The following is a 24738-nucleotide window of genomic DNA, read 5'->3' as shown; positions in this document are numbered from 1 at the left end:
GGAATGAAATAGGGTTGTAATAGGGAAAGAAGTACATACTATCAAACCCAAGACACAGGATGGACAGAACTATGATCCTTTGACCACCACTGGAAAATGGATGGAAACTGGATGCCCTTGGTGAGGTGTTATCTTGCTGGATCATAATTAGCACCATTATGTGGTGCTGCAAGCACATGGCAGGGGAGATGAAGGACCAAGCCCTGCAGAGTTTCCTCAAGGTAGAAGAAGGACCTATGCTACTGAAAGATCAGAAGTTGATTTGAAAAGCTCTGCTCTGGATGGACCAAAGGGAACCAAGGCTCCCAAGAAGGATGTGACTGTAGGCACAAGGGCAGCCTTTGGCTACTCAGCCAAAGCCACTCAGCAGCCACTGCAGCTGAATTGCATGAAAGGCACTGCCCAGTGACACAAGCTGCAGCCCAGAGCCAAAGGCCTCAAGAGAAGAGGCTGGAGGGGCCAGACCCAGCTCACCTGCAGCCGCCTCTGGCTTGGCATTGGCAGTGTTTGCCCCTTTTGACTGCACAGGACAGGGGTATTTGCAGGATGGTTAATTGCTACAAAAGTACCTTCCCTTTCCCCTTCCCCTTCCTTCCACCACCCTCCCTTGGGACAGCAAGGACAATGGAAGGCACTTCCTGAACAGTAAATGGTCTTTCAGACCTGGCCTGGAACTACTCGTGACAGCTTTATGCAGAGCACTGAAGACATCAGCCATTTACTGGCAACTTCCATAATCCCCTTGAAGGGCTGACAGACAAAGCAGGCTGGAACCCAGCACCACCAGCACAGAGCAGAAAGGGCAGCTGTCTGCAGGCAAAATGCGCTCTGAAAGGGATTTGGAGCTTTAGCATTTTTCCTGACTCCATTCCTTTTATACTGAGGGGTAAATTTGAGAGCTCACGAGAACACCAGGGCTCTGGGTTCGCTTACATTCTTTCTTTTAAATTCTTACTATTCTGAAAAAAATGAGTAAAGGGAAAAAATAACTTTCAGGATGTCATTTAAAAGACAAAACAAATAAATAACAACGTCTATTACACTCTGGTGGAAGAGACAGAGGAAGTCCTCTGTTTGAGAATGAAGTCAGATGAGAATCATCCCAGGGTGCATCATGTAACTCAAAAAGGTCAGGAGACAAGGGTCTCAAAGATGTCTTGAAAAAAAGAAGAACCAGCTGTAAACTTGTTTTAAAGAATCTTTCAAATAATAGAAACTTTGTTATGCTAAAGGATGATGGAGAAGACAAAGCAAATCCATTTGAAAAGTGGCAATAGAAACACATCACTTAAAATAAGCTTCAGAGACTAGGAAACAGTAATTCTGCACCTGTGAGCCATGATTATTTATATCACCGCCTCATTTTAATAACAGCTGTGTGAAAATGCTAAAACATTATTAATTATGAAACTAACTACTGCATGAAGCACATAGGAAGCTTCTCCACTTTCCAATTTGCACCAAGGCTTAAGCATTAAAAGCAGCAGAAGCAAAAGAAATGCTGAAAAACACTGCCACAGGCTGGCTTAAATTGGAATTTCTCCTTTTCAAAAGGATTAAAACCAGAAAACCGAACAACCAAATACACACATCCAGAAGGGCAGGAAAGTACTTCAGATTTATTTCCCTCCCCCAGCCCTCATTTTATTGCATTCCTTACAAGCGAGCAGATAAGTGTATTTAAGGGTAACTTAAAAACTTGGTTTGATAAAAAAGAATTTCTGCACATGTACCTGCAGCACTGTGCAGCACCACTCTGGGTGAGAGGCTCTGTTAACCTCGCTGGCATCTCTCACCTCCACATTGAGAGCAAACCCCAGGAAAGATCCCTGGGCCTGCCATGGGATTAACAGGGGAAGACTTTAAAATGTCGATGATCAGTTATTTATGAGGTGTCCTTAAACAGAAAGATGCCTGACGTTTCAGTGCAAAGCCTGTCTGCTCAGACATGCAGCACTGGCAGGATGGAAGAGCATCTCACTGGGAACAAGGAATAAGATGCACCAGCTCTTGGGCAAGGGCTTGACGAATTTTTGTAGGAAGCAGTACTGGCACCTCTCCTCTTGAGGAGTTTAAGTGTTAATTATTCCCCGGTGTTAAGGACTTAGAGGAACCTGATTTTTTGGAAGCTCAGGAAGGCCATCTGCTTTCCCAGCAGCACACAATACGTGAGAACAACTCTGCTGGGGAGTGGATGCACTGGGGAGGGATGAGGAGAACTAAGGTAATCAAACCACCCTCACCCCACTGCCCCAGACCTGTATCAATTGCAGGGTCTGTTTTTATGTGCAGAACACTCCATGGGGAAAAAAAGAAAAAGAAAGATTAAGTTACTAATAAAGAAAGAGTTCCTCGGATCTCCAATATGACTTCCTTATCATTTACTCATAGCCTTCTGTTACAAATGGCAGGACACCACCCATCCCAACCACAGTTGGCCCCCTAAGACTGCTTCTAAACAGAAATGAAACTTTTCTACAGAAAAATGGGCTTAAGAAATTAATCTGGTTAGTTCAGATTCTTAAGTAGTAAGAAATCATACTGAAAAACAGATGTTTGCCCAGATATTGACTGAGAGTGTGTGTGTGTGTGTGTGTGTGTGTGTGTGTGTGTGTGTGTGTCTCCACCACATAAAGAAGCAGTTAGTACCACAACTGCTCTGACAAAGATGCAGATTAAGCCAAGAAAAGTAAAAATGTTTTGAAAATCCTTCTCAAAGTCACAGTAATTTTAAATCCATTCACTAAGAGGCATTTAATCCGAAACTTAATCCACCCGCACACCTGACCACACACAAGATCCTCCAGGTGATAACTAGTCCTTATGCACAGACATCGGTCACATCGAGCCAATTTCAGCTTTAGTTCCTTCATCAAATGGAACACACAGCCTCTGAAGGGACTTCAGGCCATTGTGAGGGAGGTTCCCTAGCAAAGGCAGCAGCCATCCCTAGAGCCCAGCCACGCTCTCTGGGCACTGTGGAGCTCACACTGGCACCTTCACCTGTGCACAGGTAATGTGCTCAGCTGAAATCCCAACCCAGGGACTTACTGCCATGTGCAGCCCGTTCAGCTTTCTCCTGCCACCAAAGCCCCCACCGCAGCTCCCCAAGAGCCCAGGGACACCCACTCGTACAGGACATCGCCTTACAAGGCAGCTCCGGTATTTCCACTGTCACCAAGGGCGCTGCCACTTTTCCTGCACGCCGATGTCAGTCCCTGGCTCGGCAGCAAGCAGGCACCGGGCAGCTGCGGGTTGCTGAGCGGGAGAGCAGGCAGGGCAAGAGAAGGAGGAAAAGGAGGAGGAGGAGGAGGGGGAGGAAGCGAAGGGGGGTGCTGCGACCGGCCGTGGCCGCCAGGTGGCGCCGCCGCCCAATGGATGATGCCAGCGCCGCTTCCCAAAGGCAGCGCCGCCGCCCCCGGGGTCCCCAGCTGGGACACGGCTCCAAACCCTCCCCACGGCCCAACAACCCCCACACAAATAAAACATACAAACAAGAACAGCAAAAGAGGAAAAGAAAAAAAAAATCCCCACCAAAAATCCCCTGCCGTCCATAACCAAATTCCTACATGTCATTCCACCTCTGTGCATTGGGGACACAAGTGCAGGGCTCCTGTCAGAGCTGTGGGGCAAAGTGAGGCTCCATCAAGTGGCAAACGCTCCCTGCAGGACTGAGGTGTGCTGATGTGGTTGATGACGACACCCAAATCACCCCAAGTCAAAGTGTCTGCCACTATCAAGAAAATATAGCTGTGGTGAGTCCAGTAACTTGGGGGCTAATTACAGAAAGACCAAAGGTTTTCTATATAATGAATTGTATTAGTTAGTTTTTCTCTTTTTTTTAACCAAAATTCTCATTATTTAAGTAGTTCCTAACAGGTTAATATACATTAATTTACAAGGAAGCATCATGTTTGCAGATGGTGGAAAGGCATCCATTTTAAAGGAGACAAAACCTCTAGCAGAGATGTTCTGACTTTTGTTCACTGCCCTTACTATGTAAAAAAATCCCGATCAAACCAGGCCAAAGTTTGGGTGGTCAGCAGTAGGACGAGGCAATGCCAACCTCTATCCCTCTTTACAGAGTGTCCTCCTCGATGCATGGTAATCAGTTAACCCACATGTTCTTTTCCACAGGAAAGGATGGCTTGAACTTTCCTTGCAAAGCCACTGGGGAAAATACAGAAACAGGGGAGAAGAGAATACAAAGACCTCACAAATGCAAAAACCTCTGCCTGCCAAGTGCTAATTGAGAGAACATTCCTGACAATTAAAAAAGTTCTCTGCTAGTGGGAGAAGCTTCACTTAGAGCTAATAGGAAAGTAAATAATAAGCAATAACTTGCACAAGAAAACAGGTATCTGTGGAGATGGCAGCCGACATTTGCAACCAGGTCAGTTTTAAACCACTCCAGACTGCTGGTTTGTGGTTGCAGGAGGGCAAATTAAGATGTTGCAACAACACATTATTAAATTCAAAATTTTGGAGAGTACGCATGAACAAAGACTTCAAATTTTACCAAACGTAGCAAGGAAGAAGTACAATATTGTGTTCTGAAGTCAACTTAAGATAAAGACCAGGAGAAGGATAAATGGAGCCAACTCTCTTCTCAAAAAAATCCCCAAACAGTTATTTAGAGGAAGGAGTTTTGAAATTAAGGCCTAGGTTTTTTGAAGTAATGAAAGATTTTGGGTACTCCTATTTTATGGAGTATACTTTATATGCTTCCATTCACAAGGCATGGCTTCCAGAAGACAAGAACATTTCATCACGCTCTGCAGAATGTGCAAACTCTCTGCCACTGGGCACCCAAGTGCACTTGGTTCTCTGGCATTTGTTTTCACTTCCAGATTATGAAACAATTAGAGCAAACCACTGACTCTTTCCTGATGCCTCACCTGATGCCTCACTTTTCTATTTGAGTATCTGGGAATGGAAAACAACAGCAGCCAAGTCAGAACATGCAGTTTAAGGATGTTTTGCAAAGTTTTATAAAAAGCAGCACTTCCCAAGTAAATTCTCAAATAAAATTGACTTGGTTTAAAGATTTAGAGTTAATTCACATAATTCCTTCATTATTTCAGAATCAAAGTTCCCTGAAAAATATAAGAGTATAAATGAGCACTGAGTTTACCAGGGACTTTCCAAGGCTCTGTCATTATTTTGTGCATTTGTTGATGAAATTCTGGCTTTCCCAAGCTCATTGCTGACAATTCCTTCTTCTCCTTGTCTTTTGTTTTTGCTTCTTAAAGAGCCTTTAAAGTTTTCTTCTGTTTATAATTAAGAAATTTTGCACTATGAGGTATCTCCTTTCATCTTCTTTGGGCTGTGCAAGAAGGCTTTCTGTGAGAATGGAATTTTTGGCTAGAATCTAGATAAGCCAGGTCTGTATTTAGGGTCACAGGTGTGAAAGCGACCCTTTTCAGCAGCATGCAGAGTTCAGCAGCAAGCACTTTCTGCCAACTATGAAGCTGAGTCAACTTTTAATCTCCTCCACTAAAGGACTTTACCCCAAGAGTTTTCTCCTTTGCCCTTCCTGTCTGAATCTTTACGACTGTCTTTCTGTATTTTTTAGCCTCTGGAAAAGCTCATTGCTTTGGTATAACGCCTTTTACCTTTATCACAACTACAAAGATGTCTTCTGGACCGCTTCTCGCCACACCCTACCAGTATATTCTGAACACATCCTTCTTGCTAGTCATTTATACTATTTCTCTGTCCTTTTATCTTGCTCCATTCTCTGCTTCACAAGAAAAAAAACTGAGAGGGTGGATGGTTTTGTAGTTAAAGACAACGAAAGACATTCCAAGCTACAGCTTTTGGGTTTACTACATACTTTAGTCCCATAAACAACCATGAGAAAGTTGTTCAATCCCTCTGAGATTAAAGTTCTATATCCTCTGGAGGAGGAGCACTATTGCGAGTGTCTCTTAGCTCCAACTAACTGAGAAGATTTGTCCTCTGCTTGACTCAGCTCTGCACACAGAAGTCTCTGTATTAATTTCAGTTGTGGTTCCTTCATCACCTGCCCTGGCCAGGACAGAGAACTTAATAAGCTGGTACACTTCCAGTTTTGAAGATGTAATACACTGAAAACAGCCTTGCTGATCCTAACTCGTCACCACATCTAGTCTTCATAATTTACTACAATTGAGCATTTACATCACAGTTGTAAACTCTTATTCCTTCTTTTGGTTATTCCTTCTTTTGTTTATTCCTTCTTTTGAATCTAGTTAACCAGTTGCAGTGAAGCTCAGAGTAACTATTTAAGGCAAGAAAAGTCACAGTCATTATGAAAAAGGTACATTAAAAATAAAAAAAACCAGCCCTTTATATTGTCCTTGTCTTTTTCCTTGTCCCAACATTTCTGAACCCCACTCTTTAGTTCTTCTCAGTTTTCTTTATACTTACAGTGCACTGTATTTGTACTCAGGCAAAGTTGAAAAACTTCCTTTAGGCAGAAACTCTTGCTCAAGAAATTCATGCTCCCTTAACCTAAACATAAAATTCAGACTTCAATTAAACTACTGTAGATTTCTTACAGCTGAGTACCTACTGGCACTTGCATTATGCTAAATGTTTTCTTGCTGCTTAGTAGCCGAACTTCAAAGTGACGTACAGTTTTACCCTGGAAATCCTCTCAACAGACAAAACATGAAACTTTTAAGACTGTGGAGTACTTTTAATATTGTGGTAAAGTACAATCCTCATTTTCAAACAAATGAAGAGTGTAAGTGCCACAGCAGCTCTTCTAAAAATCTCTTCATTTGGTTTACCTAGAAAATGTTATTGTACTGTCATACTCCAGCAATTATAATTTATAAGGAGAAGTACCTTTAAAATGGAGCTGAATTTTTTATGCATATCCTATTTTGGTTTAAAATTGATCTACTAAGTAAATTTAAGCTGTAATGTTAAGAACATAAACCTATATTTTTAATAGAAATTGTTTCTATGTAACCTAATTATCCAGGTTACTATCTGAGTCATCTTGTTACTAGGCTGAAAAAAAAAAAAACAGAAAAACAAAGCAATACTTTGTCTAACATTACTGAATCACAAGAAATTAATTATTTTCTGTGGAGAGCAGTGGTTTTAGTATTACAGTATCACACTGCTACAAACAATACTTTCAAAATATACATATTTAGATCTCAGACTAATTTTAAGTAGCTTTCATTAATTTTTTCTAACCTTCACTTTAAAATAAAATATGATAAATTTAATGAATGAGCTCAGTTAAAGTTGCCTCCAAATTCTGGGCTGACGGGTTCTATAATCCAAGTTGAAAGGCACAAGGAGGGGTAGTGAGGGGTTTCTGCCAGTCTTATCAAACTCAAATCCTTGCCAATTTGGTCTTCCATTCCACAGACTCTGTGCAAGAAGATGGCTGCAGCCTGAGAATGGAGAGTCACCACTGAACAAGTCTCACCTTTTCTTTGAAACTCCCTCTGAGGAGGTTTTCCATTCCCCCAAAGCTGGAAACAGCAAACAGTCCCTTTTTTACCATGGCTGTCTTGTTGCAGGTGGGTGCCGTCCTACCTCTTCTAACCAAGCTCCTTCCTCCATCTAAGAGGATCTAAAAAATCCCTCTCTTGATGTGGCCTGTCCTCTAAGACATGAAGACTCCGGGTGATAATGGGTCAGTACAGTCTAAAGATAGATCAGCTTGCTCTAACAGCTTAATAGCTCGTTACAGGCAGCTGTAGCACTTAATGAGGCAAAGAACAACAAACTGCTCCTTCGAGGTTCTGCTCCCAACTGCTGGGAGGGGCATTTGCCAACTTGGCCAAAAAAATTAAAACTACAAAACAAAAACAAAATCAAAACAAAACAAAACAAAAAAACCACAACAAAACAACAAAAACAAACAAAAAAAACCCAAAAAAACCAAAAAAAAAACCCACCAGACAGAAAGCCAGAAAGAGAAAAATCATCATTTTACTACTCATCACTAAGTTAATCTCAGAGCTGCTGACAGTATCTGCATATCCCAGATGCAAAGCCTGTGTCTGTGAGTGATACTGGCCAGAGATAGCGTAAATCAACTCTGCCTACTCACTCACTGGACTGGTATCAGGACAGGCTCTCCAGCAAACTGCTGGAAATGGATGCCACCTCCACCACATGTGATGACCAGTTTAAAGGGAAAACAGGAAAGCTGTTGGACTGGCAGCTCTCTTCCTTTCCCTTTGCGGAACTCCAACACCAGATTAGCAGCCTGGCAGACGGTTACAGGTCTTCACCCATTCTCAACCTACGTGTTCTATCAAGCACTGCCAAGAAGGAGCCCTGACACTACACTGCAGCCTCGGGATACACGGTTTGGAAGAACACAGAAGCTCGACCTTCTTAATTAGTTAATTCCCCAGAAGGAGTTCATTCCACGAACATCTGCTCTTCCAGGGAATGTCAAGCTTTACTGGAAGAAGCAAAACCAGTAACAGATCCACAGTATTCTTAGGGCTGACATTTTAAAATAAAACTTGCATGGCAGTTACTTTAAGGGCCTTTTTCTTTAAGCAACCTTGTCACGACTCATCAGTTTGGGACTCCAGAGGAGAACCACCTACATTGCTGAGACATCAGTACTTTTGATACACGCCACTTTCAGATTTGAAAAATCTGCAGGTTTGTATTTTGCAGGGAAGAAGTAGTACAGAAGAGGCTACTGCACACATATCGAAGAAAGGAAAAAAGAAAAATGCTAATACTGCTGGATCTTTGCAGTCTCTGAGTTCAAACATCTTTCCGTGTTGAAAAGTATGATGGTATTTTGGACCTGACAGGAAATCACCAGAATTTCTTCAGTGCTTCCCCTGTGAGCCAAACAAGTCAGGAACAGAAATGTATGAGCCAGTGCCCCAAGTGCTCCAACAGTACTCTGAGGCTCATCAGACTGTGATGAGCAGTGAAGCATCCCTGAAGCACTATAAAACTTCAGTTAGAACTTGCAATTCAGAAATCTCCCAGTGACCCCATTATCAGCGTAGCATAGAGAAAACAGGGCTGGTCTTGGTATATGAAGGCAATGACTATTCAGGGAGCTTTAATCAGAAGGAATTTAACTGAACAAACAGCCGTGGCTCCCAGAGAAAGGCCGAGTACTTTTAAAAATTGAAAGTAGCTGAGCGTATGCTCTAGAACAATAAGATAGAATTATTATACTAAAACCCTTTAATTAATGCATGCGACAGAAGCTGTGATTTTTAAACCCTAATCTCCTTGTCATTTCAGTTTTTAAGAAATAGTAAGAAGCACCCATCTGCTCAAGCTGCCACACGAGGCCCAAAGTTCTGTTCTCACACCAGTTTCATGCCGGATGTCTCAATAAATTTACTGCTTATTTACATCAGCCAAAATGGAGAAGAAAGCTGCTAATCTCCTAAGTTTGGCCTTGTGCTGAAACAAAATATATTTTGCTGTTCCATACAGCATTCTTCCCCCTAAAAGCAGGGGTTTGTCTCCCCCTCCCCCCAAAAAAAGAAAACCCATAGGGCATTTCTAAAACCCTGACAGATGTTTAATTACAGAGGCACTAGCAGGCATTATTTTGAGAAGCTCAAGCACAGAACGACTGTATCTGACAACCAAATGGCTAAAGTGTCTGCTGTACCACTAGCAAAGCAAAAAAACTCTGCTAATCAACGTTTTCAATTCAAACACCTAATTCAAACACCTAATAATTCACATGCAAGCAAAAAGCTGCGAGTAGCATAACACATCTGAATAACCATTCAATAGGAGGAATCTATGGTGCAATCTCATGTTACCAGGGGTGTAGTAGGAAATACAGCAAACAGCAGTCAGAGCTATGTTGCGAAATATCAAACCCTACTCTTACTCTCAGCATCTAAGAACAAAGTACCTTTTGTAATGCAGGTTTCACCCCCATTCTGCATTTATTAATTCATTAACTTCATTCATTTAAATAGGTCCTTTAGTCACTGATGTAAATGAACAGGGAACTACAGTACGCCTGTGGGCTGTGTGGCAGGAAGAGAATAGAGACAGCACTGCCTTCTCCACTGTTATTTCCAGCTGTTTCTTACAAATTTCTCACTGATTCCCTGGAAGTTCTCATACTAGGTTCCAATTAATAACCTTTGCTTTATTCACACAGAAAATCCTAGTTATGACCATTAAAAAAATAAGCAAAACCCAAAAATCCAGTCACACAGACCTTTGACTAAAATTTCTTGGCTATGCCTCTGAATGGAGTGGAACCTGCACCTTCTTTGCTGAGTCAAATTCAGCAGTGAATAATCTTGATCCTTTATCCACCCTCCGAGCTGAGTGAGGCGTACGCGCCTTGCTGTGCTGTAGAATTGTGTACTGAGCACGCAGCAACATGAAATATTGTCCTAACAGATTTAAGCATGCCTCAAAGCACATTGTTCTGACAGCGCCTGGGTCTCCGTCATCACTCTCGTAACTATCAATGATTCTGGTTAATTTTACAATCACAAGAGGTACAAGCCTCCATCTGGTTAGTCTACATATTGCTGCGGAGTTGGAATCACACTGATCAACAAAATATGTTGGCTAGTAAAGCTCTGTTAAGGTGGACTGGTGAGTGGAGAACAGTCCTGCTTTCAGCTACACTGAAGACCCACAGCAAATACAAGGGACTGGTGCTCCCTAGGGAAAGGTGCCTGAGACTCTAGGGCTGCTGGGGTTGGCCAGACAGATGGATGATGATTCAGGTGTGCCAGCAGGTCTGCTTGGTAACCTAACACACCACGTACAGTCTCCTGAGTGCCTGCAATGCATAAAGCAACAGCCTGCCACAGCTCTTTCCCTGGAATGAAGCTGAAGTGAAGAGAGTTCCTGGTTTAATGCCTCTGACTGAAGCAAACTTGTGAGCACAAGTGGCAGGGTTTCTCAGCACCTCTTGTTCCCCCCCCTTGCTCAAACCCCAAGTATAAGAGCACCCTCACCTGTAAGGGAATCGTGGTGTAGCAGCCACTACAGAGCAAGTCACCACCCTCACCATCATCCCTCACTACCAAGCCCTCGCTCACAGATCTTAGGTGGTGTCAGTGCATGGATCCTCACACCAAGAGTAACAAGGTTACATCCGTGCCAGCAGCCAAAACCAAACATCCACCATGGATAGAGACACCATCCATGGCAAGACTGCTATTTGTGATGTTATAGCCCTTCCTCTACACAAAAGCCAGCTGCAAGTGTCACTTGGCTGCATTGTTGCATCTGCATCTGGGGTCCCCTTTCATCAGCCCTACAGGGCTCGGGGTAACGCTGCTCTAAGCCTAACACATCTAACACAGACAACTGCTGGCAGAACCTGAAACGCAGAGTGCATCTACCTCTCCTGTGAAACAGGTATTTCTTGCTTATCTTCCATTTCTGGGTTACTTTTGGATGTTGTCACAAACTAGGACTCCCCTCCATCCCCTTCTGTCTTCCAGCATAGGAGCCAGTGTTGATTTCTCCCAAGTCTCACTCAACTGTGTTCTTACCTTATAATCAGGCCCTTTCTCTGAACTCCTGGTAAACAGCGAGTTTAAACGCAGATCTGTTTTTACAGATCTCTACCTACAGCACTTCTCAAACAAATTTGCAAAAACACAAATTACTGTGCTCATATGAAATGTACTCCATAAGCAAAAGAAATTACAAATTCAGGAGCCTTTCCTCATTCTGGACTTCAGAAAACACTTCTCCAGTAAGACCTTGAGTAAACTGATTTAAATGCTCTTAAAACTTCAGCTTATTCTCAACACTAAATTTGCATCCGAGGCTCTTCACAGCAGAGTATGTGTAATGTAGGATTATACAATGAAACTCCCTTATGCAGCAGTTAAGAAGCAAAATACCTCAAACCCTTATATTGTTTTGACCTTCTTTTTGCATTAACCTACAAGGCAAACAGAAGCAGTCCACGAGCAAAGGGCAAGCAACACTTTTTTCTCTGCTTTTGCTGAGAACTCCCCTTCCCATAGCTCTACTCACTTCTGCTCACCATCAGGTACAGCACAGAATCCCCCAACCATGTTTTATTTCATTCATCTAATACTATTTTAAATATGTACAAGAAGCCTGCTGTGATCCCACTGAAATCCTCAATGATACAACTAGTAACCTCAAAAGAAAGATAACTAGTCCAAAGAACATTAACATAAAACCAGTATATTCAGAGCCTCTTCTAGCTCTCGACAGCTGGAGTTTTTAAAAACACAGTAGCTCCATAGCTTAAGCAATGAAAAACAGGTTAGAGAACTCAGCAACAGGAATTAATAAAAATGACCAAGGGTCATCTGTAGCCTATCAATCACTGTATCGTTTACAGTTCATATTACAGTAGAAAGGTATGAATGTTGTCAGTGTTATACACTGGCTACTCAGATCTATCATGAATAATTGATAGAGGTCATCCATCTGAGTCCCTGCCTATTAGTCAAAACTCTAAACCTGCTGTTCACCAACAGTAGAGCACTGCAGATGAAGGATAGAGGGGCACTTACAGGGAACTATTTTCAATGATGAAAGCAGTTATAAGGGAATGCAGATGATCTGAAAACAAAAGCAGAATTTTTCTGAGACCTAAGACACTACTTTTTGTGAATCAACAAAACAGCATTTCATATATATATCTATATACCTATTTTGTACAATTTATTGCCAAAAATAAAATCCATAAGGCAAATCTGAACTTGAAGTTTCAGTTTTAAATCTCTTAAAAGGTTGAGAAGCTTTAAGAGTGTTTGAGTTGAAGGCTGGGAAGTGCATTTGCCTCACACTCCCTTAGATATTTTGCACTGAGCATCCACTCTGTCTCATCCTGACAAAATGACCTTGAACTAAAAACAAGGAATAAAAAACCTTTGCATAGCAGACCAAAGTTTTGATGTTACTTTTAAAATTAGTAAATAATAAACCAGGAACAGCTATATTTCTGAATAAACTGGGTGTTTGAGGAACTAAGACTTGCAACATGACCTACACTGTATTAACCCTGACACAGACATTACCGAGTAACTTACTCCGTGACCATAATAATTCTAATGGCAGCAAATGGCAGCACACCTTGGAAATCTGGAGCAAGGTTAATACACCAAATAAGCATCTACTAACTACAAACAGTCCTACTAACTAGTGCCTTGTTTGTTTACTTATAATTCACCATGACTGAACTGAAGAATCACCATCCTGACTCTCTCAGTCCATCCTGCAGGGTGCAGAACAGATCATAATTTCATTTTAGCTTTAAGGTCAAGCTCACTGAGCTGCCTTTGTATGGTTTGTAAGGGCAGAATAATCCTTTACAATAATGATGCCTGAGACATGGACTAGCATTGTCTACAAACAGCAGCCCCACTTTTTAATCTTTACAACAGCAGTTCAGCAGTGCCATTTGAAACAGCCATGATTCAGTTACATCCTGACAAGCAACACGTGAAATGCCTTCCCTAGCTTTGCACATCCTAGGAATCAACAAAAAATTTAACATTATTTCCAACAAATTGAGAGGGAAGTAGCCAAAGTACAGTTTTCTCTGCATATTTACAGATATCAGAGCCTACTCTTAATTCCCTTTGCTGAAATACAAGGCTCTGTCTAGACACCAGCCTTAAGGCACTCTCTTTGCATATAAGGCAGGTCAGGGTATACTGGAAGCATAAGGATTGTCAAAAAACCTGTTTGGGCTTTGGCAAAGTAGTAGTACATATTCTGTAGACAGCACAGTTCTTAGGCTTCTGTCTGACAGAAGCAAAAAGATGCTACAGTATTTTTGACAAACTAAAACTTTCCTTGCCAAAAGCCATCCTCTGCCCAACTCAGCCTGTTAGGAAACCAGCCTGAAGAAGGCAAACTTCCACCTTTTCTTACCCAGAGATAATTTTTGTTTATATTGAGTGACTCTTGGAGGCTGCATACTTCGGACTTGCAGACTCCAAGATCAGTAATACTGGTTTCATACAGGACTTTTTACAACCTTCCAAACTTACAATATTTTCCACCAACTCAGAGGGAGCCAAATTTCGACCAGAAACTAATTAAGATCCATGCCTGAACACACCAGGAGAGCCTCTTCTCTCATGCTTCCTGTAAACAGCAATACCCAATCCCACTCCCATCTTCACTTGAAAATATTTTTCTCACACCAAGTTTAACAGCTTGTGTGTAGTGGTCAGGCTGTAGACACCTTTCACATATACAGTCAGTGGTTGCTTTTGATGGGTCAGACTCTCAGCTATTCCACTCCCAAGGCTTATGAATACATACTTCCAAGTCTGGAATTTGCTTTGAAACATTGGTTTGGAGACAGGGCAGTTGAAGAGACTGCATAGTTTCCACTAAGAAATTTACAGCTGAATTGGCTGAGCGGTTGGTATGGTGGCAGAGTGAGCTGAAAACAAGACAGAGGGAAACAGATTTGACAGCAAACAAGTAATTTGTCACTCACTTAACTGTGTTGCCTCCATGTAATTTCTCAGCTAGTTAAAATGCCCATGCTATACTTGACATAGACAGGCAAACACAAACAGCAGCATTTAGCAAATCAGTTATTAAGATTAGTTTTGCCTTACAACAGCTGAGCAAAATACAAGATATTAAGCTCAAACAAAGTTCATAATGTAGGAAAATAACTAACTGCACTTTAAAGAAAGCCTAGTAAAATTACTACACCATCAGAAGGGAATAATTTATTAATTATGTGATGATCATGTATTTCTGTTCTTTTTAGCTAGGCCTGGAGATGAAATATGAGCCTTATATGGAAAGAAGCTTTGATGACAGTCATTTATTTGGGAAAGCTTTTCCAGCCTTTTTGTTTCACACAAATGATTTGTATGTTTAAAGTATTGAAATAGTTTCATATCTAGGTATTAATAAAGAGATGCTGTCTTTTCCATCTTTTATATTTTATTAAGCTCTTAGTGAAAATGTGGCTGCTGGCTTATAAGCAATTCAAAAATAATATATATACAAGCAGGCAGCCATTTTCACAGTCTGGCAAGTAGCAGATTTCCATAAATAACAAAGAATACAGGGTCATGATATCAGCTGTTCAGAAATTTTAAAAAGTCAGATTGCTTCTATTTTTGCAGTAACTATTTGCTGGATTATTTTTATTTATGGCTTGAAACAGCATCTAGAAATGTTTTCCCTGAACTTTAGACACTGTGCTCCTGACTGACTGGCTTTCTCTCTGCTCTTTTTTCACTTGACTTCCAAGTATCTGTGTCCAGTGTGAGGGCAGGGAATGGCACTGGCTCAGAAGCTGGGCCTGCAAAGGTCTGTGAATATCTGAATATGCTCCTCGTGCATTTATATGCCCAGATTGCACAGACATTGGTTATTTGTTCCCATAGATGGTCAGCTGCCCTGTTACCTGGTGCTTCAGATCAGCATTAATTGCACTGTACATCAGTTTTAGGTAATTAGACACAGCTGTATGCTTGAAAATGCTAATACGCAGTGGGAAATCCTTCTGGAAGATTTTGGTCATTAACACTTTCACAGTTCTCATATATACCATTATCTACTCCTTAATTCTCTGTTTTGATCTCTGTTTAAAGTTCCCTTACTTTTCCCTTGGGGACTTTGCCAAGCTTTCCACTTGGAAATGATTCTGTGACATTGTGACTCTGCCTCTTTCTAATAGAAAAAAACCCCATATATATAATTCTGTGAAAATGGAAGTTGTGTCCTTAAAAGATACAGCAAAAAATAAAATTTAAAAAAAGTATTTTTGACCAACAGAAGTTAATTAACAAGATGAGGTTGCTGTGGTTTTTTTGTTTTAAATAATATACAAAATAATGTATTTCACATACTTCTTCCTCCCCAGAAAAGCTGACCATTTTTCTAGAAAGAGACAGGAAGCTCCTCTTCTGGGAAAAAAACCCTAAAAACAACAAACACCAAAACTGTCTCAGATCTGCTCAATTAATTTTCTTCCCCAAACATACGTTACAAGCCATGTTAGTTTAGAACCAGATTTGATTTTGACAATCGCATTAAATCATGATTCAGGTAACTAGAAAAAAAAAATCTATGCTACAGTTATTAATCAAAATTATGAGACTATTCTTGTCATTGCTTATCTGATAATATAAAGAAGTTGGGTCTCAGACTTCTTGAAAAAATGGCTTGTTTCATTTGCTCTGTTGGGGGGGTGCAAATAAAGAGGGAAGAGATTACACTGGTGATTGTGAAAGCATGAAAACTCAACGGGAAAAAAGGCATATACAAAAATAAATACAGCACAAATAAATACAGCAGAATAAAATTAAACTGGTTCATCCAGTCTGACTGCATATCTGGCATCCCAGAACCAGAGTACAGTATTAGTTAAAGAAAATGATCAAGCAATTTCTTCTTGGTTTTTAGGAGGCCAGAGAGAAGAAGACTGTAATAAGAGCAGTGAAAATATGGCAACCCCAGAAATTAGAGAAGTGTATATTGCTTTAATTTTGATTCATGAGCAAGGATTTCTTTTCTTCCTTTTTTTTCCCCTAACTGCCACTAACTGTATTTCTGGTGTTCTGCTTCAAGGGAGCACCAAGCTACTGGGGGATTTCCTAAGTGGGATTACCCGTGCTTCTTCAGTTCCTGCTGGCTGCTTGCAGTTGCACCTGTGACAACTTAACCGAGTTGGCTGTCAACGACCTGCAACCAAATGTGAAGATTTAAGCTCTCTCAGAAACCAAGCACATGGATGAAATCTAACCTCAGGGTGGGATTTCTTCCTTTGGCTAAAATCAGTAAGGACTTCTAAGTCCTAAGAAGGAATGGAAAATCTAAGCTCGCCTAAAAACTTCCGCCTTTTTGTAAGGAGTCTTGTTTCTCCATTCAGCTTTTGCTGAGGTGTAGTCACAGTGCAAAATATAATTAACTCTCGAGTAAGAGAGGAATGGGAAAACGGTTTCCCTTCTCTTCTCAGGAAAAGCCTTTTGGGGTGGGAGGGTGGGCGTCAAAGCAGAACAGCGCCAAAGGTTAAAGTAAAGAGAGGCACAATTAAGCTTTCATACAACATCTGTATCACATTTACACATGCACTCACTTCCAGGGAAGCGACAGACATCAAAACTAATGGAGAACATCCCAACTCTCCAAATGCAGGAAGAACGCTGCAGCTTTCCCAGCTGTGCTCTTGGGACTGTAAAACATGAGACTGGCAAAGGAGCCTATTTTTTATTGCTTTTACTATTGGTTTTGGCCAGGTAGTGTAACAAAGTTCTTAAACAGAGTTATCCTACTGCAGTACAAGAATTACGTACACCAGGACTACTGGAAAACAATAGCTGCAAATAAGCCTCATCATCCTCTGGATGTTATGCATAGTAATTGGTTCCAGGGTCAACACTGTGATGCTACAACAAAGGGCTGTAGCTTAAGGGTAAAGAATAAACAGCAGGAGTTAATGCAAGTTCTGTTAATATATAAATGCCCCCAAAATGAAAGAAAGACAGAAAATAAAATATTCTGTATAAATAAAACTGATTATGGATCCAACATGCAACCTTAGCTCTCAACAAGCTGTTAATTTCATTAAAGAAACAAAGCAAGTATTTGAAGTCACTGTAACAAGAAAGCAATACATTAAGATTTTGAAGCTAGTTTGACAAACACTGTGCTTGCCATGGGTGCCAATTTATTTGTGTATAAAATACAGACAAAGAAAGGTGTCTGAAATTACAGTATTATTCACAAAATACCATTATTAGGGTATAGGCAACTTTGTTCAAAACACCATGTGCGACTGCTCCACTGAATCTAAACATCTGGGGCAAGTTATCCCTCTGGCTTTAGTGCCTTTGAAATAACATGCTACATTTAAGCTAAGAGGTCCAGTCACACCAGTTTTAAGTAATCATGTTTTCATAGTCCAGCACTTCATCATTTTGAATCTTTCATTCAATAACACTTTTGATAAAAATACTTTTAATCCTTTTCCCCACACAGCAGGAAAGTGAAACAGATATAAAGGTACAAATGTTTTCTTTCTAAGTATTTCTCCAAATATAACAATTATCTCCTGCCACTCATGCACTCAGATGAAAAGGTACAAAGGAACATCATTATCCTTGTGATCTGCCAGGTGAAACACTAAGATACATATCAAAATGGAATCCCTCATTAGTATGTTTCCCTATCACTTCTCCTTCCCTTTTCTATTTCCACTGTTATCAGGACCTGAAAGAAACTTTTACCTTCTTTTCTTTCACCTGCTCTGCAGCTGTGCACAGCTTCAGATGCTGGGAATGCTCATGCAGGGCTGTAGCAGGAGCACTGTGTGTCCTCCTTCCCCAATTCACTCCCACCTCCTAACATAAGCAGGATGACACCGAGTTACAGCACCTTCGTCTTTGGTGCTCCACTTTTTCTCTGTGGTCAGTCATTTCCTTCCTTTCAACAATACTCTGTTCCCAAATGCCAGCTGTGCCCACATAGGATGAGTTCCCACAGCATGCCAACCTCCCTGACATGTGCTGCTCCAGGCCCTGGCTATCCTTATGGACCTCCTCCCATAAGTAAGCCAACACTGTGACACCACTGATGCAAACACAGCATGCTTTTACCTCCAGCTTACTTCCTTGAGCCATTGATTCAGCTCTTTTCCAAGGCTGCTCCTAAGGCTCCCCACTCCTACACAAACCACCTATGGTTTGCAGCTGACAAGAGCCTGAAATCCAGACCCTTCAAGACAAACTCTTCTATCACTTCCTTCAACTCACAAACACATCGGAGGAAAATACAAAGGAAAATATCCCCAGCCAGGCCCCATCCATCACCCAGCTCTCGGCAGCACCAGCCTGAGTGCCTGGCTTGCCCACAGCAACACCGGGATACATCATAAAATGGCACTTTAGCTCACTCCCAGTTGGGACCCTCAACAAAGGAAATATGGATTGGTAATCCTACAGTGTATATGCCGTGAGATAACCTTGATATCATGCATCAGATTAAACATGTGCATGTCAGAAAGCAAATTCACCAACAGGGCAGTTACCACATTTCTGGCTTGTGCTTTAGCATGGCTCTCACTCCCCACTACAACAGGGATCTCTGGAGGGCTGTCAGCAACAGAGATCTGCTTGGAACTGTCAATGAGCTTCCAGAAGAAGCTGTTTACATCATCTGGATGCACCTCCAATAGTAACACATCATTCCCTTTACCATGTAGATTTATTTATCTATACTTGTTACATAAACTCATACACTTTCTGAATTTTTGTCTTTCTCAACAAACCTTTTTCTGCTTGATGGACTTTTTAATTACATTATGGTTTTGGCCCTTTCCAACCTTCCTTTCTTCCCTAGGTATCAGGTTTCTTTCCTTTTGGCTTCTAAAGGCCTCAAAGAAAGTTGCAAAACTGGAATTTGAGTAAATACTTTATGAAGAGTACTTTCCATGATGCCTTGGTTGAGTGAAGTCAGTATTTCAACTTACTGAATATATGCTAAGATACTTTTTAAAAAAAAAAAAAAACCACAATCTTGTTCTAATATAATTGACCAAGAAATGTCAGTATAGCAGAAAATCTTACTTGGCACATAAAAACTTCATTAGGAATTAATAGCATTTCATTTCCATTATGAGGTTTAGTATTGGACATTTGCGTGCTGATAACACATAAGATTAAATAATCCTAATAACTTGCAAAATTATATTATTATGTTTTAATTGCAATTTATGTGTCATGACTGTGTATATTAAACTAAAAAAAGCATAACACTCTCTACTTCCACAAAACTAACAGCACTGAGGCTTCCTGGTCAAATATATTTAGCATTACAGTAGCAAGTAAGAGATCCTCACTTATGTGCACCCATTTTGTTGTCCCAGAACAATCTAAGGAACGATTAATTTTTTCCTGTTACAACTTTACTTGTCATTCTGTGTTTGAGTATTTTTAAGGCTCCTCCAGGCTTCAACAGTACTTAAGGTTAAGACATTTCTGGGAAATTTCTGTGCATGTGGATACAGACGTGCAAGGACAAGAAACTTCTGCAAAGTATTATAAGGGGTTTAGGATTAATATGTTCCATGTGCATTGTAAGCTGTACTTCCTGAATTCTCTTTTAAGGGAAGAGACAGATCTGTTTGCTTCATTATCTAGCAAAAAAAGGCTTTACTACCTACTGAATAAAGGCTAAATCACAGAAAACTGATTATACCCTTGGTTCAGTAGTGCTACACCTACCAAAACATGCAAAAGCCAGCAGGGAAACACAGCATCTGCTCTACTACCTTGGGGCACAGCAGCCATAGGAAGAGACGAAGTCTTTTATATCCCATTATTATTCTGAGTCGTTGCATTTAGTCCTTCACCATCATGACACTGGTGAAAGACCTCTACTGTCAAAACACCCAGAAAATGTTTCACAGGAGGAAAGAGATGAGAGGGGAAAAAAAAAAAAAAAAAAAAAAAAAAAAAGCCCTTTAGACCTGAGGTTCACATTTCCCAAAGAGCCCATATATTTCCCTTGTAGTTATGCTTTTTTCTCCCCCCCAAATATTTAGGTTTTGCTGACAACAGCTTGCCTCAAATGCTATTTAAGCAGTAAGACATCACAAGACATATGCTATCCTAAGATAACACACACCTCTGAAGTGCTGTTAGGTGTAGCTGATGCCTTCAACTGCCTGATGAATTTGTTATCTCAAAGAAACACAAGGTTTGGGAGTGCCTTATATTACAAACTAACCCTAAATTTAGTCTTTAAATAAATAAATAAAATCTGTGATTTTGCATCCTGTAATAAAAAAAAATTAAATATATAAAAAATTTAAAAAAATCTGAGTTGGTGTAAATCCTAAATTCTGGCTACCAAATAAAACTAAACTTTTTAGCTTTATACCTGCGATATGACAGAAACAATCGCTTTAATGGCTATTTATTTTTCTGTTATTTGAAGTAACAGAGATAATGAAGTAATAACTCAGGTTTGAGATTACCAACCTGGAAAACAAAGTTCTGAAAGCAGGAGGGCAAAACTTTCCCCACAGGTCCTGTACAAGGATGAGTATCTTATGCTCTAAATCCATGTTGAGTAAGAACCCGTATCAAAGTTACAATAATCATCAACTGAGCGAGTACTTTTGCCTTTCACATGGACACTTTCTCAATAGAGATTCTGCACTTTAAAAGGATGAAAGGTTGGAATTTTGCCCTCACCACTGCTAAAGCCTAACCGAAGCCATCAAAAGCATATCCACAAAAGACAATTCTGAGACTTGCTCCTCCCCTAGTCTTACCCCCTGTAAAGTTTACATGCTACTGTGCATTTCAGGATATGCAATTTACACTGGCATTGATTAGAGAAAAGAAAGATTTCCCTATTCTTCTGTAATCTCAGGCCATTAGGTGCCAAGTGGTTCAACAAAGCAGTTAACAATGATCCCAATCTTACTGCTCATATGCTTAAAATCAAGCCAGCAGTTATAGCTATTGCTGTATCAGGGCCAAAGTATTCTGCAATTTTCCAGTCCAAACCCATGCTGTCTATAAACAAGAAAAACAAATTCACCATGAATGTAAGTTCCCTACACATTTACAAATCCATTCAGGGGATTGAAAATAATGTCAATCTGTCAGTTACAAAATATGGGACAGTAGCAATCACACTGTACACCAAGTACAAGGATCCAAAAGTCTCCTTCAAAGCCTAAGGCAGTGAAAATCATAATGCAAAATTCAAAGTCTTCCTCCACAGTTTCAATAAAATTCACTATATGCTTTTCATGTCCCTAAAAAATACAGGCTTGCTGACGATAAATCTTGTAGGCAATCAAAAGAAAACTGAGAATAGGAAAAGCTATTGATGCTCCCGTCACAAAGGGTTCCCTTAACTGCAGCAAAGTTGCTCTTGACTTTTACTGGTACAACTGGTACCACAGTCAGGTTCTTTCACAGCAAAGTGATCCAGTGCCTGAATGAGACTACTGGGTTAAAAAGTAATAAAGTGAAGTCAAGTGAAACCTAGTAAAACTTGTATTTGTAAAACACACCTGCAGAAAACAAATTATCCACTAAGGCTAGGCCCAACCACACATTGCTTTTATATACTGTGCAGCGCTGGAACTCCCCCACATTTCACATCCCAGAATTCAGCCCATCCCATCCACTGAGTGTATCTACTGCCAAACCTAATGCAGTAAAAAAGAAAATTTGACTTCTGATCAAGGGCAAACTATGAACCATAATGTTAAGAACCGCAAAAAGATTTAACATTAAAGACATTTATACAAGCCCCTCGTTAGCTGTCATTTACAGATCAGCAGAATCCCACTAAGCACAGTCATGGAGCTACCAAAGTATTTGGGAATCAGATTAAAACACTACCATCACAATTTTCTTCGTCTGAATCTTGTTTTACTAGCTGGGGGAGGCAGTCCTCACTCACGGATCAGAAACTGCTTGAAAATAAAAGCACTACACAATGTGATCTTTTGACTGTAAATGTCACAAAGCAGTATTTCACACGCTACAGTCTGATGTAATAGAAACATCCAGTACAAAAAATTACCAGAGATGCTAAACTGACGTTTACAAGGCAGCAAGGTTAGAGCAGGTGTCAAGAAGTGAGGGATTTGTTAAAACTGAGGTTCCATGCAGCACGATTTCCAAGTGCACATTCCTATAGGCAGACATTTATTGTATTTACTGAGGAAGAGCTAAAAGCCCAGTATCAGCACTGGAATCCCTGTGCAACTGACTTAATCATAAAGGGGTATTTTTGAATGCATAAACTGAAACCAAGATGGCCAATACCTTTCCACACCCTTGGAAACATATCTTTTTTTTTAATGCCAGTGTATGTTAAGTGTGGAATGATGACTGACAGCTCAGGAAGGAATAAACGAAGACATAAACAATCCTCTGAAGGAGCTCTTGGGACAACATTTCCAAAAACTGTGAAAGTAGTAGCATGAAGAAATAATCTTGGGCATTTTCTATAAGCTTCAGGGCAAAGCTTATCCTACTATGACCTACCTTTAAGAAACCACACTTCCTTACATCCTGAGAGATAAAATAAAGGCTGGGTAAACCTATCTCTCTCTTAGCATCTTGTACCATTTTTCTTCCAAGCTGAGCTGTGTTTTTGCTTATATCACAAAAGCACAGCTACAATAAACTGCCTAAATAATACTTCTATCTCATTGTGTCACTTGTAATTGTATATGGTAACCTGCAAAAAAGGAACACTAACATTTAAAGCTAAATACAGCAGAAATATCTTTGACATGCACTAAGTTCTTCTGCACTTAACACCCTCACTTAAATGTTTACAAGGAATAAAAGTAGTACTACAGTTTGTCTAATAACTTCAAAATGGTGCTTAAGAAATTCTCTCTGAGCAGCAATAAAGGCAATCTGTCACGACAAGCCATTAATCTACTGAAGTATCCCAAGCTCAGCCAGCAATCCTTAGCTCTGACTTGAGCTGACTGTGTGTTATCTGCTCCTCATCACCATGCCTCGTTTCAAGAGGAACTTGAATTGCTGTTTAACACTCTTGCTGGCCACCCACATTACATGGGACTGAGTAAAACAGGCGTTGGTAATGCAGAGCAAAGTGTGGTAATCAGGAACACAGTGGAATTTACCTAAGATTCCTACAGGGCAATTGTTGCATGTTCCTTAGTCAGTATGATGTCAGGTTAATGGATAGCATTAAAGGGTACAGACTGCTTTATGCCAAAGCATTGCTGCCCTGCTCCAATCAAACACTTCCTGCACGGATTTGCTGAAGCATAGCTCCCTCCCACCATCAGCCTAAAATACAGAAGGGGCAAGCAACTTCATGTGTGTGAGGTGCCACCTGGCAAGGGAGGTTTTAACCACTTTTTAGTGGTTAAAGTCCCACTGCTTTTCTCTCCCTCTCCTCTCAGTACACACTGCATCGATCCTGGCTGCCAGAATTCTTCTTGCTATCCATTTTCTTGGGACAGTCAGCATAATTTATATTTTGTTCTGTTTCCTCAGCAGGTATTCCCATTAAGATCAACCCACAGTTAAAGACAAATAGAATCAAAAAATACTGCTGAGGGCAACACCACAGGAATGTGCATACTCACGTAGAAGATACCATCTGCAGTCCTGAGGAGAGTCCAAAGAGGGAGGAAAGAGTCCAAAGGAGAGGAAAAAGTAACAAGTGGCTGCTGTGGAGATAGATACACACAGGCCTGTACTGGTCAAAAATGATGGTTCAACCTGCAGTGTTTTGCAGAGAAACCTCAGATCATGAGAAAGTACCACACTGCATACAGCTTTGCTAACATGCATCATCACTGGACTGTCATTACAGTCCATTACACTGGACTTGCATTGCAGCAAGGCAGATAGGAAAGAGAAATTTCTAAATGCTATTAGATGTGTTCAAATTAGGTAACAAAGTAGGTAACGGATCTAGTCCAAATCTGCTTTAAGGAACAGCTAAACTCTGCTAAGCCCCAACCAACATCTAATGGATCTCTATACTGCTAGCACAGGGTCTTTGCCTCTGCTCAACTTCCCCTATGATTTGAAGCATCAATTTGCCTGTAATTCCAAGTCCCAGAGTTTCATTGATCTCACTGGAGTTAAGAATCCAAACAATGAGTTTGAGTTATAAAGCTGAAAGGGTTTATATTCCAACAACCCCCCCACAGCAATGCCCAAATTAACTGGTGAACGTGTGAACAGATAACACTCTTATCTTCACAGTTCTGAGACACTGTTCCTTCTTGAAACAGCCTTATTTCTTGGAAGCCTGGGG

General features: G+C 40.7%; 1 protein-coding gene and 2 long non-coding RNA genes across 8 annotated transcripts in view; all 3 read right to left on the bottom strand.

Moving 5' to 3' along the window:
- The window catches only part of ZNF516 (zinc finger protein 516), a 101818-nt gene that overhangs the window by 27261 nt on the left and 49819 nt on the right, over positions 1 to 24738 (bottom strand). The gene's annotated exons all lie outside the window — the stretch shown is intronic.
- On the bottom strand, positions 4945 to 7758 carry LOC135307422 (uncharacterized). The gene is made up of 3 exons (XR_010368146.1): positions 7433 to 7758; positions 6412 to 6495; positions 4945 to 6262 (listed from the first exon to the last, which is right to left on the bottom strand). It is a non-coding gene; the product is annotated as an uncharacterized LOC135307422 (long non-coding RNA).
- LOC135307413 (uncharacterized) lies at positions 16601 to 23502 on the bottom strand. The gene is made up of 3 exons (XR_010368136.1): positions 23420 to 23502; positions 22974 to 23000; positions 16601 to 16641 (listed from the first exon to the last, which is right to left on the bottom strand). It is a non-coding gene; the product is annotated as an uncharacterized LOC135307413 (long non-coding RNA).

Source organism: Passer domesticus, chromosome 1 (genome assembly GCF_036417665.1).
Source record: "Passer domesticus isolate bPasDom1 chromosome 1, bPasDom1.hap1, whole genome shotgun sequence".
Taxonomy (NCBI): Eukaryota; Metazoa; Chordata; class Aves; order Passeriformes; family Passeridae; genus Passer; species Passer domesticus.
The sequence above is the reverse complement of the archived record's forward strand: the minus strand, read 5'-3'. Positions and strand labels throughout refer to the sequence as shown.